The 16,216-nt window shown below is 42.9% G+C and overlaps 1 protein-coding gene across 32 annotated transcripts in view; it reads right to left on the bottom strand.

Annotated features, from left to right (window-relative positions):
- The window catches only part of RALGPS1 (Ral GEF with PH domain and SH3 binding motif 1), a 1,054,187-nt gene that overhangs the window by 907,035 nt on the left and 130,936 nt on the right, over window positions 1-16,216 (bottom strand). For 18 of the 32 annotated variants that reach the window (XM_077284283.1, XM_077284267.1, XM_077284265.1 and 15 more), the window contains exon 2: window positions 14,175-14,307. The exons of 10 other annotated variants lie outside the window; for them this stretch is intronic. The gene's annotated coding sequence lies outside the window, so the exon portion shown is untranslated. Of the gene's footprint in view, window positions 1-14,170; window positions 14,308-16,216 lie in introns of all 32 variants that reach the window. 4 more of the 32 variants (XM_077284266.1, XM_077284294.1, XM_077284272.1 and 1 more) reach the window with 1 other exon arrangement.

Below are 16,216 nucleotides of genomic sequence, written 5' to 3'. Positions count from 1 at the left end.
CATTCTGGGTCCACAGACACAGAAATGTTTGAAATAGAGGAACACAGTATTGTAACTGAGGAGCAAACTGAAGTTGCTTCAGATGAACAGCAACATGATAGTTTAGATGATCTTGTTGAAACTGTGTCAATATGTTCTTTCATTCATCACATGCGCTGTGTTGTGCATACGCTACAGCTGGCTATAAGAGACAGTCTGCAAGAAGGACATGCTGCTGCACTGATTGGCAAGGTGAGAAAATTGGCTACTGTTGCCAGAACCCCTAAAGTTGACTCAATTTTGAAGAGACGTGCTGGAAAAGGGGCAATTATTGATCAAGCCACATGATGGGGCAGTACTTACTTAATGATTCAGCGCTTGGTTGAACTGAAAACCTTTCTTGTAGACATGGCTAACCCTCAACTGACGCTAAATGAAAGTCAGTGGAATCAGGTGACTGAGCTGGAAAAATTGCTAGAGCACCCATTTACAGTGACTAAAAAATTACAAGCGGAGGAATTAACTCGAGGTATTTTCTTACAGGAGTGGAAGAACCTGATGTTTCGCCTGTCCCAAAGAGGAGGGTTAATTGCAAGTGGCATAGCTACATCAATGAAACGGAGAGAGGAGCTACTATTACAAAATAACATTCTTTTGGCAGCTGTTTATGTAGACCCAATGCATCGGATTCTTCTAGATTATCAACAGCTAACTAAAGGAAAAGAAGCTCTGTTTGAAATAGCAGTAAGGATGAAAGGGTTGCAGAACAGTCAGGAGGAACAAGAAGAATTTGGTCGTCCTGCCGCATCTTCACCCTCATCAACTGATGAAGAATTTAATTTCGAAAAATATTTGGATCACAAGGACCGTGCAAAGCGTTCCCGCATAGAAGAAGAGTCATCCCCATCAAAGAACACAGCCAGTACATTTCAGCAGAATTTTTCATGTGCACTAAAAGAAATTGAGAAATTTGACCGTTCATCAAAAATAACAGTGCAACAAGCGATTCCTCTGTATCCTGACATTGTCAGAGATGTTGCCCAAGTGGTTACTGCAATGCCACCAACCCAAGTTAGTGTAGAGAGGTTGTTCTCTGCTCTCAAAATAATTAGATCAGATTTGAGGGCATCCATGAAGGAGGATCTGACAGAGGCAATACTTTTTCTGAGGACAAATTTATAGATTTCTTCTTATTAACTGCATTGCAGTGTTTATTGCATATTTACTTACAAGAGTTTAGAAAAGTTTATAAAAGTTATTTGCTATATTCTAATTGTATTCTAATAAATATAGTTTTTGCTCTAAGTGGTCTGATTACTTATATGATGGTGAGAAACTGAATAAGCACGATGTTAATATTTTACAACAGTAAATTTATTGTTACGAATTGGCCATTTATGAAGGAGTCGGAGTCGGAGCCGGAGTCGGAACCTGATAAAATCCAGGAGTCGGAGTCGCAACTGTGGCTTACCGACTCCACAGCCCTGACACCGATACCCCATATGTGGGGGTAAACCACTGTTTGGGAGCATGGCAGCACTTGGAAGGGAAGGAGCGCCGTTTGGAATGCAGACTTAGATGTAATGGTCTGTGGGCATCACGTTGCGTTTGCAGAGCCCCTAATGTAACTAAACAGTAGAAGCCCCCCACAAGTGACTCCATATTGGAAACTAGAGCCTCCAAGGAACTTATCTAGATGTGTTGTGAGAACATTGAACCCCCAAGTGTTTCACTACAGTTTATAACGCAGAGCCGTGAAAATAAAAAAATCATTTTTTTCCACAAAAATTATTTTTTAGCCCCCAGTTTTATATTTCCCCAAAAGTAACAGGAGAAACTGGACCCCAAAAGTTGTTGTCCAACTTGTCCTGAGTACGCTGATACCCCATATGTGGGGGGGGACCTCTGTTGGGGCGCACAGGAGAGTTCGTAAGGGAAGGAGCACTGTTCTACTTTTTCAACGCAGAATTGGCTGGAATTGAGATCAGACACCATGTCACATTTCGGTCATTCCATGTCAAGTGGACCAGTGGTCCCCACTCGACCTTCTCAGATTTTGCTGAAAATTTGTAAGGATGTACATGTATGTTTGAAAAGAGGTTCTGTACATTTTTAGGGCCAGATCTCAAATACATTGGGCACTGTTGACCTTTCACTGGAGGTTCCACCAAGTCTGCGGCTTCAGCTAAGAGGATTTTGCAAACTTTGGCACACAGCCATTAGAGTTCTATACTGGCTATGATGCTGAAATTTGGCATACTAGCTGAACTTTTGCTGCTAAACACGATAAAATTATTACCGGCTATGACAAAACAATATTTGGGCCGCAATTTTGTGTCAAAGTAGCTTGAAAAACGCGTCGCAAAAAATTTATGCCAAACTTTGCCCATATATAACTCAAGACCAAAAACCAATAGTAACTGGTGCTTTGCCCTGTACACCAAACATCTACATGACTTTGCATTGCTGCAATATCACAGTCAAAGCATATGTATTTATGGAAATATTCACACCCACATATGATGAAAAACTTAAAAAAACGAATTTTACCTATTTTTAGGTCAAATTTCTCAAAAAGGGTACCCCTAAAATATATTAATTCTGATATCATTAGAAAGAGCACATTTTTCTCTACAAGGATCATTGTTTGTATTTTTGGAGTCTCTCAGTTTAAGAAATGAAAAATGCCACTGAACATGGTGTTATTTATTAATACGCAATGAATGGTAACTGCACTATTCAAACCCTTGCGTTGGTCCATGGTGGTTATACCACAACCAATTCCCTAAGAAATGGTATTATAATCCTATTAAGAATTGTAATAATGCTGTCTTTCGAGAATTGGCAGCCCCATCGCCTAGGAGCCATGGCCGATAGCCGTGCAAGGCGAGCCTCGGGCGGTCTCTTTATCGCAGGTTCCGAAGCCTGAGGGTGGGTGTCTTTGCCTAGGATCCCAAGCCTAATATTGGTTATCTTTTGTTGGTTCCCCAAGCCATAATGTTCAGTCTAAGTGGTCTGGAATTGTTGCTGAATTTGCAACATAATCGGTTCAGAGAAGCTGTATTGTCGGCCCATTGCTGTTGCAGCTGGTGCTGGAATTATTGCAATGATTGACTGCTCGGGAATCCAGCATGTATCATTTCTCACAGGCCAGTGAAAGAAGCTAGCTGGTCCATGAGGATGCATAAAATTTATTAATGCATCATGCTTGTCGACTGAAATTTCAGAAATATTTCCAATCCACCAGTTCCTATCGTAAATGCAGGCAATGTATTGCCCTGGCTGGAGGTTTGCAATTGGCACAAAAGGCATTTCTGATCTGACAGATCTATCTATCTACATGGGCAATGAAAGATGATGGGTCATTTGACACCCTTGAAATGCGAATCTTTTTGTCATCAATTGGCACAAACTGGTGATTTTCTCTTGTTCCAGCAATTGTATGTCCATCTTTGAACCTTTCCTCTTGAACTACCCGTATTTCGTCAATTTTTTCTTTTGGAACAAAAAAAAAAAAAACTTGATTCCATGCAGTTGCTCGTTGCAAAAGTTGAATAAATCCACCGGGGTCAGTATTTGGTTTTCAGTTGGGCGTTGAAGACTGGCACGAGCTGCCAACCTCTTTGCTGTCCCTCCAATCCCATCACAGGGCGACTTTCCATGACTGGTACCAAAAAAATTCCATTCAGCGCTGATATTGAAATCAGCATTGTGGTGGCACAAGTAGAGAAAATTTTTGAAATTTTTGTACTGGGCTGCAGATCCATCGCTGAAGTAGTGGATATGACGAATCCCATAGATGAGTCTTGAGATACTACACAATTACTGTTAAGAAAGTGTGGACTGCAACTGTGTCATGTCGTGAGCAATCACTGATTATGCACAAGCTGATGCTCTGCGCAGCTTCACCATTTAACTCCTTGAAGTAAATTACAAATGGGTGTACTGTAGCTTGACTATTTTCCCAGTGGAAACCTTGAATGGCATCTTGAACAATAAATGAGTAATTTTCAGCAAAGTCCATAAGGATCGCAAGCTCTCCAGGTCTCAGATTTTCCTTCAACGATTTCAGATAGCAACTTTGATGCTTGGCGATGTAGTGATGGCTACAAAGTTTAGAAATTTTCAAAACCAATTCTTCAATGAAATCTTCTATAGTCAGTTGTTTGGTATCAAGCGTGTCTCGATCAGTGTGAATCCATTGTTTGAACTCAATAATATCTTCAGGGTCACTGTTGACAAACACATTGACTAGAAATTCTTTTAAAACTTCAGGACCCGGGCATTTATCACAACGGCCAAGCATACAGTCCTTGGATTCAATTCCACAGACCATTTTGCATATGAGCTCTTTGTAGTCATCATTGATTGGGCATGCTGCAAGCATTAGTTTGACATTTTGGTGAATGGTACACACACAAACGGAATGTGTTCCAGCAGATCCAACGGTTACGCACCACTTTGGCCGAAGCTCACAAAACTTGGAAAATCCAATTTCAGGGCCATTCCGATCCCGATAGGCAACAAACATTTTCCTCATATTGCTCAGTAATAGTCGCTTTTGCATCTGCTTTTTTTCTCCTGCTATTCGCACTGATACATAGCCTTTTTTACCAGGGCACATTCGACTGAATTCATCAGCCTCAAAAAATGCCTGCACCTTTTTCTTCACTTCCTCAGAAACTTTCTTGCCACACTTGATTCTAGGTAAGGCTAAGATCCCATGTTCACATTTAAGCTTTCGAGCTTGTTTGACCATTCGTTCAGAGACACCGAATTCTTCTGATATAGCCTTAATGGACCAACTTTTAGGTGCCAATGTCAAGATTTGGACCTTTTTGGACAGCAATGGGCCGACAATACAGCTTCTCTGAACCGATTATGTTGCAAATTCAGCAACAATTCCAGACCACTTAGACTGAACATTATGGCTTGGGGAACCAACAAAAGATACCCAATATTAGGCTTGGGATCCTAGGCAAAGACACCCACCCTCAGGCTTCAGAACCTGCGATAAAGAGACCGCCCGAGGCTCGCATTGCACGGCTATCGGCCATGGCTCCTAGGCGATGGGGCTGCCAATTCTCGAAAGACAGCATTATTACAATTCTTAATAGGATTATAATACCATTTCTTAGGGAATTGGTTGTGGTATAACCACCATGGACCAACGCAAGGGTTTGAATAGTGCAGTTACCATTCATTGCATATTAATAAATAACACCATGTTCAGTGGCATTTTTCATTTCTTAAACTGAGAGACTCCAAAAAAACAAACAATGATCCTTGTAGAGAAAAATGTGCTCTTTCTAATGATATCAGAACTAATATATTTTAGGGGTACCCTTTTTGAGAAATTTGACCTAAAAATAGGTAAAATTCGTTTTTTTTAAGTTTTTCTTCATATGTGGGTGTGAATATTTCCACAAATACATATGCTTTGACCGTGATATTGCAGCAATGCAAAGTCATGTAGATGTTTGGTGTACAGGGCAAAGCACCAGTTACTATTGGTTTTTGGTCTTGAGTTATATATGGGCAAAGTTTGGCATAAATTTTATGCAATGCGTTTTTCAAGCTACTTTGACACAAAATTGCGGCCGAAATATTGTTTTGTCATAGCCGGTAATAATTTTATCGTGTTTAGCAGCAAAAGTTCAGCTAGTATGCCAAATTTCAGCATCATAGCCAGTATAGAACTCTAATGGCTATGTGCCAAAGTTTGCAAAATCCTCTTAGCTGAAGCAGCAGGCTTGGTGGAACCTCCAGTGAAAGGTCAACAGTGCCCAATGTATTTGAGATCTGGCCCTAAAAATTTACAGAACCTCTTTTCAAACATACATGAACATCCTTATAAATTTTCAGCAAAATCGGAGAAGGTCGAGTGGGGACCATTTTTAAAACTGGTCCACTTGACGTGGAATGACCCATTTTGGAGCCCTGATGTGCCTAAACAGTGGAAACCCCCCAATTCTAACTGCAACCCTGACCTGTTATGACCCCAGTGGACAGGGTCTCAGAGGTACGTGTAAGTCTGCGAGATACAAAAATCCAGCTCATAGGGCAGTGGTAACTGGGTTGACCAAATATCTACTCCTAACGCCAACACTAGAAGTAGCCGGGGATCATGCCTACGGTGATCGCTAGATGACTCGCGCCAGCCGGAGAATCTAACTACCCCTAGGAGAAGAAAACAAAGACCTCTCTTGCCTCCAGAGAAAGGGACCCCAAAGCAAGATACAAGCCCCCCACAAATAATAACGGTGAGGTAAGAGGAAATGACAAACACAGAAATGAACCAGGTTCAGCAAAGAGAGGCCAGCTTACTAATAGCAGAATAAAGCAAGATAACTTATTTGGTCAACAAAAACCCTATAAAAATCCACGCTGGAGATTCAAGAACCCCCGAACCGTCTAACGGTCCGGGGGGAGAACACCAGCCCCCTAGAGCTTCCAGCAAAGGTCAGGATACAGATTGGAACAAGCTGGACAAAAATACAAAACAAAACAAAAGCAAAAAGCAAGGAAGAGACTTAGCTTTAACAAGCAGGAACCAGGATCAGTACACAAGAGCACAACAGATTAGCTCTGATTTCAACGATGCCAGGCATTGAACTGAAGGTCCAGAGAGCTTATATAGCAATGCCCCTGAACTAACGGCCCAGGTGAGCATATAGGAGAAGACAGAAGCTCCAGAGTCAAATCACTAATGACCACTAGAGGGAGCAAAACTCAAATTCACAACAGTACCCCCCCCTTAGTGAGGGGTCACTGAACCCTCACCACGACCACCAGGGCGATCAGGATGAGCGGCGTGAAAGGCACGAACTAAATCGGCCGCATGAACATCAGAGGCGACCACCCAGGAATTATCTTCCTGACCATAGCCCTTCCACTTGACCAGGTACTGAAGCCTCCGCCTGGAGAGACGAGAATCCAAGATCTTCTCCACCACGTACTCCAACTCGCCCTCAACCAACACCGGAGCAGGAGGCTCGGCAGAAGGAACTACAGGCACAACGTACCGCCGCAACAAGGACCTATGAAACACGTTGTGGATAGCAAACGACACAGGAAGATCCAGACGAAAGGATACAGGATTAAGGATTTCCAATATCTTGTAAGGACCAATAAAACGAGGTTTAAATTTGGGAGAGGAAACCTTCATAGGAACAAAGCGGGAAGAAAGCCACACCAAATCCCCAACACGTAGTCGGGGACCCACACCGCGGCGGCGGTTGGCAAAGCGCTGAGCCCTCTCCTGTGACAACTTCAAGTTGTCCACCACAAGATTCCAGATCCGCTGCAACCTATCCACCACAGAATCCACCCCAGGACAGTCAGAAGGTTCCACATGACCCGAAGAAAAACGAGGGTGGAAACCAGAGTTGCAGAAAAACGGCGAAACCAAAGTGGCGGAACTAGCCCGATTATTAAGGGCAAACTCAGCCAACGGCAAGAAGGTCACCCAATCGTCCTGATCAGCAGAGACAAAACACCTCAACTAAGCCTCCAAAGTCTGATTAGTTCGCTCCGTCTGTCCATTAGTCTGAGGATGGAAAGCAGACGAAAACGACAAATCAATGCCCATCCTACTACAAAAGGATCGCCAGAATCTGGAAACGAACTGGGATCCTCTGTCTGACACAATATTCTCAGGGATGCCGTGCAAACGAACCACGTTCTGGAAAAACACAGGAACCAGATCGGAAGAGGAAGGCAGCTTAGGCAAAGGAACCAAATGGACCATCTTGGAGAAGCGATCACATATCACCCAGATAACAGACATGCCTTGAGACACCGGAAGATCAGAAATGAAATCCATGGAGATATGTGTCCAAGGTCTCTTAGGGACAGGCAAGGGCAAGAGCAACCCGCTGGCACGAGAACAGCAAGGCTTAGCTCGAGCACAAGTCCCACAGGACTGTACAAATGACCGCACATCCCTTGACAAGGAAGGCCACCAAAAGGATCTGGCCACCAGATCTCTGGTGCCAAAAATTCCTGGGTGACCTGCCAACACCGAGGAATGAACCTCGGAAATGACTCTGCTGGTCCACTTATCAGGCACAAACAGTCGGTCAGGTGGACAAGAATCAGGCCTATCAGCCTGAAATCTCTGCAACACACGTCGCAGATCTGGAGAAATAGCTGACAAGATAACTCCATCCTTAAGAATACCAACAGGTTCAACGACTCCAGGAGCATCAGGCACAAAGCTCCTGGAAAGAGCATCGGCCTTCACATTCTTTGAACCTGGTAAATACGAGACAACGAAGTCAAAACGGGAGAAAAACAATGACCAGCGGGCCTGTCTAGGATTCAGGCGTTTAGCAGACTCGAGATACATCAGATTTTTGTGATCAGTCAAGACCACCACACGATGCTTAGCACCCTCGAGCCAATGACGCCACTCCTCAAATGCCCATTTCATGGCCAACAACTCCCAATTACCCACATCATAATTTCGCTCAGCAGGCGAAAACTTCCTAGAGAAAAAGGCGCAAGGTCTCATAACAGAGCAACCAGGGCCTCTCTGCGACAAAACGGCCCCTGCTCCAATCTCTGAAGCATCCACCTCAACCTGAAAGGGAAGCGAGACATCAGGCTGGCACAAAACAGGCACCGAAGTAAACTGACGTTTCAACTCCTGGAAAGCCTCCACGGCAGCAGGAGCCCAATTAGCCACATCGGAGCCCTTCCTGGTCATATCCGTCAAAGGTTTCACAATGCTAGAAAAATTAGCGATAAAACGACGGTAGAAGTTAGCGAAACCTAAGAACTTCTGAAGACTCTTAACTGACGAGGGCTGAGTCCAATCAAGAATAGCTCGGACCTTGACTGGGTCCATCTCCACAGCAGAAGGGGAAAAAATGAACCCCAAAAAGGGAACCTTCTGTACACCAAAAAGACACTTTGAGCCCTTGACAAACAAAGAATTTTCACGCAAAATTTTAAAGACCATCCTGACCTGCTCCACATGCGAGTCCCAATTATCAGAAAAAAACAGAATATCATCCAGATAAATGATCAAAAATTTATCCAGATAGTTCCGAAAAATGTCATGCATAAAGGACTGAAAAACTGAAGGGGCATTAGAGAGCCCAAAAGGCATCACCAAGTACTCAAAATGACCTTCGGGCGTATTGAATGCGGTTTTCCATTCATCACCTTGCTTAATGCGCACAAGGTTGTACGCACCACGAAGGTCTATCTTGGTGAACCACTTGGCACCTTTAATCCGGGCAAACAAGTCAGACAACAGCGGCAAAGGATACTGAAATTTGACAGTGATCTTATTTAAAAGCCGATAGTCAATACAAGGCCTCAAAGATCCGTCCTTTTTAGCCACAAAAAAGAATCCCGCACCAAGAGGGGAAGAAGACGGACGGATGTGTCCTTTCTCCAGAGACTCCTTGATATATGAACGCATAGCGGTATGTTCAGGTACCGACAGATTAAACAGTCTTCCCTTAGGAAATTTACTGCCTGGAATCAAATCTATTGCACAGTCACATTCCCTATGAGGAGGCAATGCACTGGACCTGGACTCGCTAAAGACATCCTGATAATCAGACAAATACTCCGGAACTTCCGAAGGCGTAGAAGAAGCAATAGACACAGGCAGGGAATCCTCATGAATACCACGACAGCCCCAACTTGACACTGACATAGCCTTCCAGTCCAGGACTGGATTATGGGTCTGTAACCATGGCAGCCCCAAAACAACCACATCATGCATTTTATGCAAAACAAGAAAACGTATCACCTCGCGGTGTTCAGGAGTCATGCACATGGTAACCTGTGTCCAATACTGCGGTTTATTTTCTGCTAATGGCGTAGCATCAATACCCCTAAGAGGTATAGGATTTTCTAATGGTTCAAGAATAAAACCACAGCGCTTAGCAAATGAGAGATCCATAAGACTCAGGGCAGCACCTGAATCTACAAACGCCATGACAGGATAAGATGACAGTGAGCAAATCAAAGTTACAGACAGAATAAACTTAGGATGCAAATTACCAACGGTGACAGGACTAACAACCTTAGTTATACGTTTAGAGCATGCTGAGATAACATGTGTAGAATCACCACAGTAGTAGCACAAGCCATTCCGGCGTCTATGAATTTTCCTCTCATTTCTAGTCAGGATTCTATCACATTGCATAGAATCAGGTGTCCGTTCAGACAACACCATGAGGGAATTTGCGGTTTTTCTATCACATTGCATCAAATCAGGTGTCCGTTCAGACAACACCATGAGGGAATTTGCGGTTTTGCGCTCCCGCAACCGCCGGTCAATTTGAATAGCCAGGGCCATGGTATCATTCAGACCTGTGGGAATAGGAAAACCCACCATAACATTCTTAATGGCTTCAGAAAGGCCATTTCTAAAATTAGCAGCCAGTGCACACTCGTTCCAATGTGTCAGCACGGACCATTTCCGAAATTTTTGGCAATACACTTCAGCCTCGTCCTGGCCCTGAGACATAGCCAGCAAGGCTTTTTCTGCCTGAATCTCAAGATTGGGTTCCTCATAAAGTAAACCGAGCGCCAGAAAAAACGCATCAATATCAGCCAATGCCGGATCTCCTGGCGCCAACGAAAAAGCCCAATCTTGAGGGTCACCCCGTAAGAATGAAATAACAATTTTTACTTGTTGAGCAGAGTCTCCAGACGAACAGGGTCTCAGGGACAAAAACAATTTACAATTATTCCTGAAATTCCTAAACTTAAATCGGTCTCCTGAAAACGGTTCAGGAATTGGTATCTTGGGTTCAGACCTAGGATTTCTGATAACATAATCTTGTATACCCTGCACACGAGCAGCAAGCTGGTCCACACTTGTAATCAAGGTCTGGACATTCATGTCTGCAGCAAGCTTAAGCCACTCTGAGGTAAAGGGGAAAAGAAAAAAAAAATGAGAGAGGGAAAAAAAAAAAAAACTCAAAATTTTCTTTCTTATAATCCCACTTCTGCAATGCATCAAACATTCAATACTGGCCTGGCATACTGTTATGACCCCAGTGGACAGGGTCTCAGAGGTACGTGTAAGTCTGCGAGATACAAAAATCCAGCTCATAGGGCAGTGGTAACTGGGTTGACCAAATATCTACTCCTAACGCCAACACTAGAAGTAGCCGGGGATCATGCCTACGGTGATCGCTAGATGACTCGCGCCAGCCGGAGAATCTAACTACCCCTAGGAGAAGAAAACAAAGACCTCTCTTGCCTCCAGAGAAAGGGACCCCAAAGCAAGATACAAGCCCCCCACAAATAATAACGGTGAGGTAAGAGGAAATGACAAACACAGAAATGAACCAGGTTCAGCAAAGAGAGGCCAGCTTACTAATAGCAGAATAAAGCAAGATAACTTATTTGGTCAACAAAAACCCTATAAAAATCCACGCTGGAGATTCAAGAACCCCCGAACCGTCTAACGGTCCGGGGGGAGAACACCAGCCCCCTAGAGCTTCCAGCAAAGGTCAGGATACAGATTGGAACAAGCTGGACAAAAATACAAAACAAAACAAAAGCAAAAAGCAAGGAAGAGACTTAGCTTTAACAAGCAGGAACCAGGATCAGTACACAAGAGCACAACAGATTAGCTCTGATTTCAACGATGCCAGGCATTGAACTGAAGGTCCAGAGAGCTTATATAGCAACGCCCCTGAACTAACGGCCCAGGTGAGCATATAGGAGAAGACAGAAGCTCCAGAGTCAAATCACTAATGACCACTAGAGGGAGCAAAACGCAAATTCACAACACTGACCCGAACACACCCCTAACCCTATTCCCAACCCTAACCACACCCCTAACCCGAACACACCCCTAACCCTAATCCCAACCCTAACCACACCCCTAACCGCAACACACCCCTAATCGCAACCATAACCCTAACCACACCCCTAACCCTAATCCCAACCGTAAATGTAATCCAACCCCTAACCCTAAATTTAGCCCCAACCCTAACACTAACTTTAGCCCCATCCCTAACTGTAGCCCAAACCCTAACTGTAGCCCTAACCCTAATGGGAAAATAGAAATAAATACATTTCTTTATTTTTTTTATTTTTCCCTAACTAATGGGGTGATGAAGGGGGGTTTGATTTACTATTTGTAGCGGGTTTTTATAGCGGACTTTCTGATTGACTGCTGTCACACACTAAAATACTCTTTTTATTGTAAAAAATAGTTTTTGCATCACATTTTCAGAGCTATAGTTTTTCCATATTTTGGCCCACAGAGTCATGTGAGGTCTTGGTTTTTTGTGGGACGTTTTTATTGGTACCATTTTGGGGCACATGACATTTTTTGATCGCTTTTTTTTACGATTTTTGGGAGGCAGAATGAACAAAAACCAGCAATTCATGAATTTTTTGGGGGCCTTTATATCGTTCCGCGTGTGGTAAAATTGATAAAGCAGTTTTATTCTTCGGGTCTGTACGATTACAGAGATACCTCATTTATAGCTTTTTTTATGTTTTGGCACTTTTATACAATAAAAACTTTTTTTATATAAAAAATAATTATTTTTGCATCGCTTTATTCTGAGGGCTATAACTTTTTTTTTTTGCTGATAACACTGTATGGCGGCTTGTTTTTTGTGAGACAAGGTGACGTTTTCATGTTTAATTTATATCCGTCTTTTTGATTGCGTGTTATTCCACTTTTTGTTCGGTGGTATGATAAAGCATTGTTTTTTGCCTCGCTTTTTATTTTTTTACAGTGTTGATTGAAGGGGTTAACTAGTGGGACAGTTTTATAGGTCTGGTCGTTACGAACGCGGCGATACTAAATATGTGTACTTTTATTGTTTTGTTATTTATATAAATTTATTTTAAAAAAATATATATTTATTTTTTTCTTTATTTTTTTAATAATTTTACAATTTTTTTTTTTTTTACATTGTCTCAGGGTGGGACATCACTATATATAGTGTCAGATCGCTGATCTGACACTTTACAGAGCACTGTGTCAGATCAGCGATCTGACAGGCAGTGCAGGAGGCTTGCTGGCGCCTGCTCTCAGCAGGCACTGACAAGCCGCCTCCCTGCAGGACCCGGAAGGACCCCGTGGCCATCTTGGATCCGGGGGCCTGCAGGGAGGAGACAGGAAGAGACGCTCGGAACAACGCGATCACATCGCGTTGTTCTGAGGGTCTCAGGGAATGCGCGATGCTTCCCTATGCCACCAGAACGCTGCGCTGCAGTGCTCCGGGGGATAATGTGCCGGGAGCGGTCCGTGCCATCCTGGCACATAGTGCTTGATGTCAGCTGTGTTAATCAGCTGACACCCGGCTACGCTCCCCTCGTGAGCGCGGCTGATCGCCTATGACGTACTATCCCGTCCATGTGAATTAAGTCCCAGGTCACATGGACGGGATAGTATGTCCAATGGCAGAAAGGGGTTAAGCTACATTCCTCAGTTCGGAATGTAATTAAGAAATGGCAGCTAAAAAAAAAAAACACAGTGGATATCAAGATAAGGTCTAGAAGACCAAGCAAAATTTCAGTGATAGCAGCTCATAGGATTGCTAGAGGCAAATCAAAACCCCCACTCAACTGCGAAAGACATTCAGAAAGATTTACCAGTCTCTGGCGTGGTACATTCTACTGCTCAGAGGCACCTGCACAAGCATGGCCTTCATGGAAGAGTCATCAGAAGAAAGCCTATCCTGCTTCCTCACCAGGGCTGTGGAATTGGTAAGGCAAACCACTGACCCCTAAATTTCCCTGACTTCTGACTCCAAGTCTATGACTCCGACTCCAGAGCACTGCCTCACTACTGAGCATATACATAAAGTGCAGCACAGATTAATCTCAACAAAAAGCCTAGATCCTTAGATCAGGAATAGAACAGACATTTATAGGACATTTTATAACTTTCCCAAATTGTTATGAAAACATTTACAGAACATCCTGCACTGAAATACTGAACACAATTTATTATATATTTTAGGAGTTGGAGTCGGTCAATTTTATTCCGACTCCACCATAATGGACACAACACTCCAAATCATAAAATTCAGTGTAAGAAGTATACAAAAGAATGTCTAAACAAGCCTGATGCATTTTAGAAACAAGTCCTGCGAACTGATGAGGATAAAAGAGAACTCTTTGGCCACAATGATCAAAGGTATGTGTGGAGAAAAAAAGGCACAGAATTTGAAAAAAAAGAATATCTCACCAACCATTAAGCATTGGGCTGGATCAATGATGCTTTGCGGTTGTGTTGCAGCCAATGGCACAAGACAAATTTTCACGGGTAGGGGGAAGTATGGATTCAATTAGTTTTCACCAAATTCTTGAAGCAAACAACACCATCTGTAAAAAAAAACAAAAAAAACTGAAGTTGAAAAGAAGATGGCTTCTAAAAATGTATAATGATCCTAAACACACATTAAAATCCACAATAGACTACCACAAAAGGCACAAGCTAACGGCCCTCACAATCCCTGATCTGGTCATTGAAAATCTGTGGCTAGACCTCAAGAGAGCAGTACATGCAAGACGACCCACTAATCTCACAGAACTGGAAGAATTTTCCAAGGGAGAGTAAATGAAAATTACTCAAACAAGAACTGAAAGACTCTTGTCTGGCTACTAAAAGTGTTTACAAGTTATAATACTTTCACAATGGATGCTAGTATGGACTAACGATACAGGGTGCCCAAACTTTTGCATAGGCCCATTTTCCTTTTTGTCATTGTAAAATGTAAAAGATGAAAATACACAAAACAATTGTCTAAAATACAAAGAAAATGTTTCATCTTTAACTTTAGGCCTTTTAGAGATCATTTGATCTTTAACTTGCTTAACTGTTCACAATAACAGTAATTTTGACCAGGGATGCCCAAACTTTTACATGCCACTGTATGTAACCTGGGTGCAGAAGATGGATAATGATCCCACTTTAGTTCTACTTATTAGGGTATGTTAGGTTAGGCTATGGGTTGAACTAGATGGACTTACAGTCTTCCTTCAACCTTAATAACTATGTAACTTACATCAAACACAAAATACAAGTGACACTTAGGGTATGTGCACAAAGAGACTTTTTAGAAGAGTTTATTAAGCAAAAACTGGCTATGTGCACAATGAGTTTTTCTTAGAGCTTTTGCAGCAGAAACTGCAGAAACGCTCCCAAATCTCAAGGGTATGTGCAAACGATCCAGAACTGGCAGCACTTTGGACGCATGTTCGCTGCGTTCAAAGCACTGCCGTCTATTGAACGCAGGTGAATCAGCATGTGTTCACTGAATCATGCGGATTCACAGCGTTCAATAAATTCTATGAGTGAAATTTCAGTTGTGCAGACGAGCATCTCCACAAGAGAAATTGCCATGCTGCAGTCTGGAAAGACGCTCTGCATGTTCATCTCAGCCGGTGAGCGGCGGGCGTCTCTGGAAGCATAGCGGGCATGGGATTTCTTGAAATCCCATCCCCTATGCTGTAACATCTGTCTAATGCGGTTTGGATGCTGCTCAAGTAAACAGCGTTCACTGATCGTCTGCACATACCCCAAAAGTTCTCAAAAACTTGAAATTTCTGCTCCAAACAATCAGCAAAACACCTCCATGTGCACATAGCGATTGAAAAGAACCTACAAGTTTTTGGGGAGTTTTGAGTTTCTGACGAGGATTTGGAGAGTTTCAGCTCAGTTTCTGCTGTAAAACCCCCTCAAAACACTCAGTGTCCCTTTTCTTTTTTTTGCCTTGTGGTATTCGCTGACTTTTTGCATCAAAATGCTGTTTATTTTTGTTTTTAACCAGTTTTGCGACTTTTCAGGACCAAAAGTAGCAAATCTTTAAAAAAAAAAATAGCAAAATTGAGAACTCATCCAAAAATCTTATTTCAGGCAGTGACTAACTGGACTGAAATTTGACATTTGGTAAAAGTTGCCTCTCATGAGTTTGAAACATTTGGATAAACAAAGCTGTTAAAATAAAAAAGATACGGGGGGCGTGGTTTGCACGGGAGCAGGAGCAGTCCTGTGTTACAGGAGCTCCTGTAACTTCCAGATCCAAAACTACTAAAAAAGCTACAAAAAGTGGATTAATTGGACTCTACAGCGTTATGAAGATGCCTAGAACCGATTCTAAGAAGAATGGATCCAGTCCTGTGAAGAGGAACCCTTCTCCAGGACAGAAACACAGCCGTGGCTCTGGAGGAGCGCTGCCCCTCCATGGAGGAAAACATGGCGGATCTGCCATGCTGAAGCTGACACCCCATC

Source organism: Ranitomeya variabilis, chromosome 2 (assembly GCF_051348905.1).
Source record: "Ranitomeya variabilis isolate aRanVar5 chromosome 2, aRanVar5.hap1, whole genome shotgun sequence".
NCBI classification, from domain to species: domain Eukaryota; kingdom Metazoa; phylum Chordata; class Amphibia; order Anura; family Dendrobatidae; genus Ranitomeya; species Ranitomeya variabilis.
Note: the sequence above shows the minus strand (reverse complement) of the source record. Positions and strands in the feature narration are given on the sequence as shown.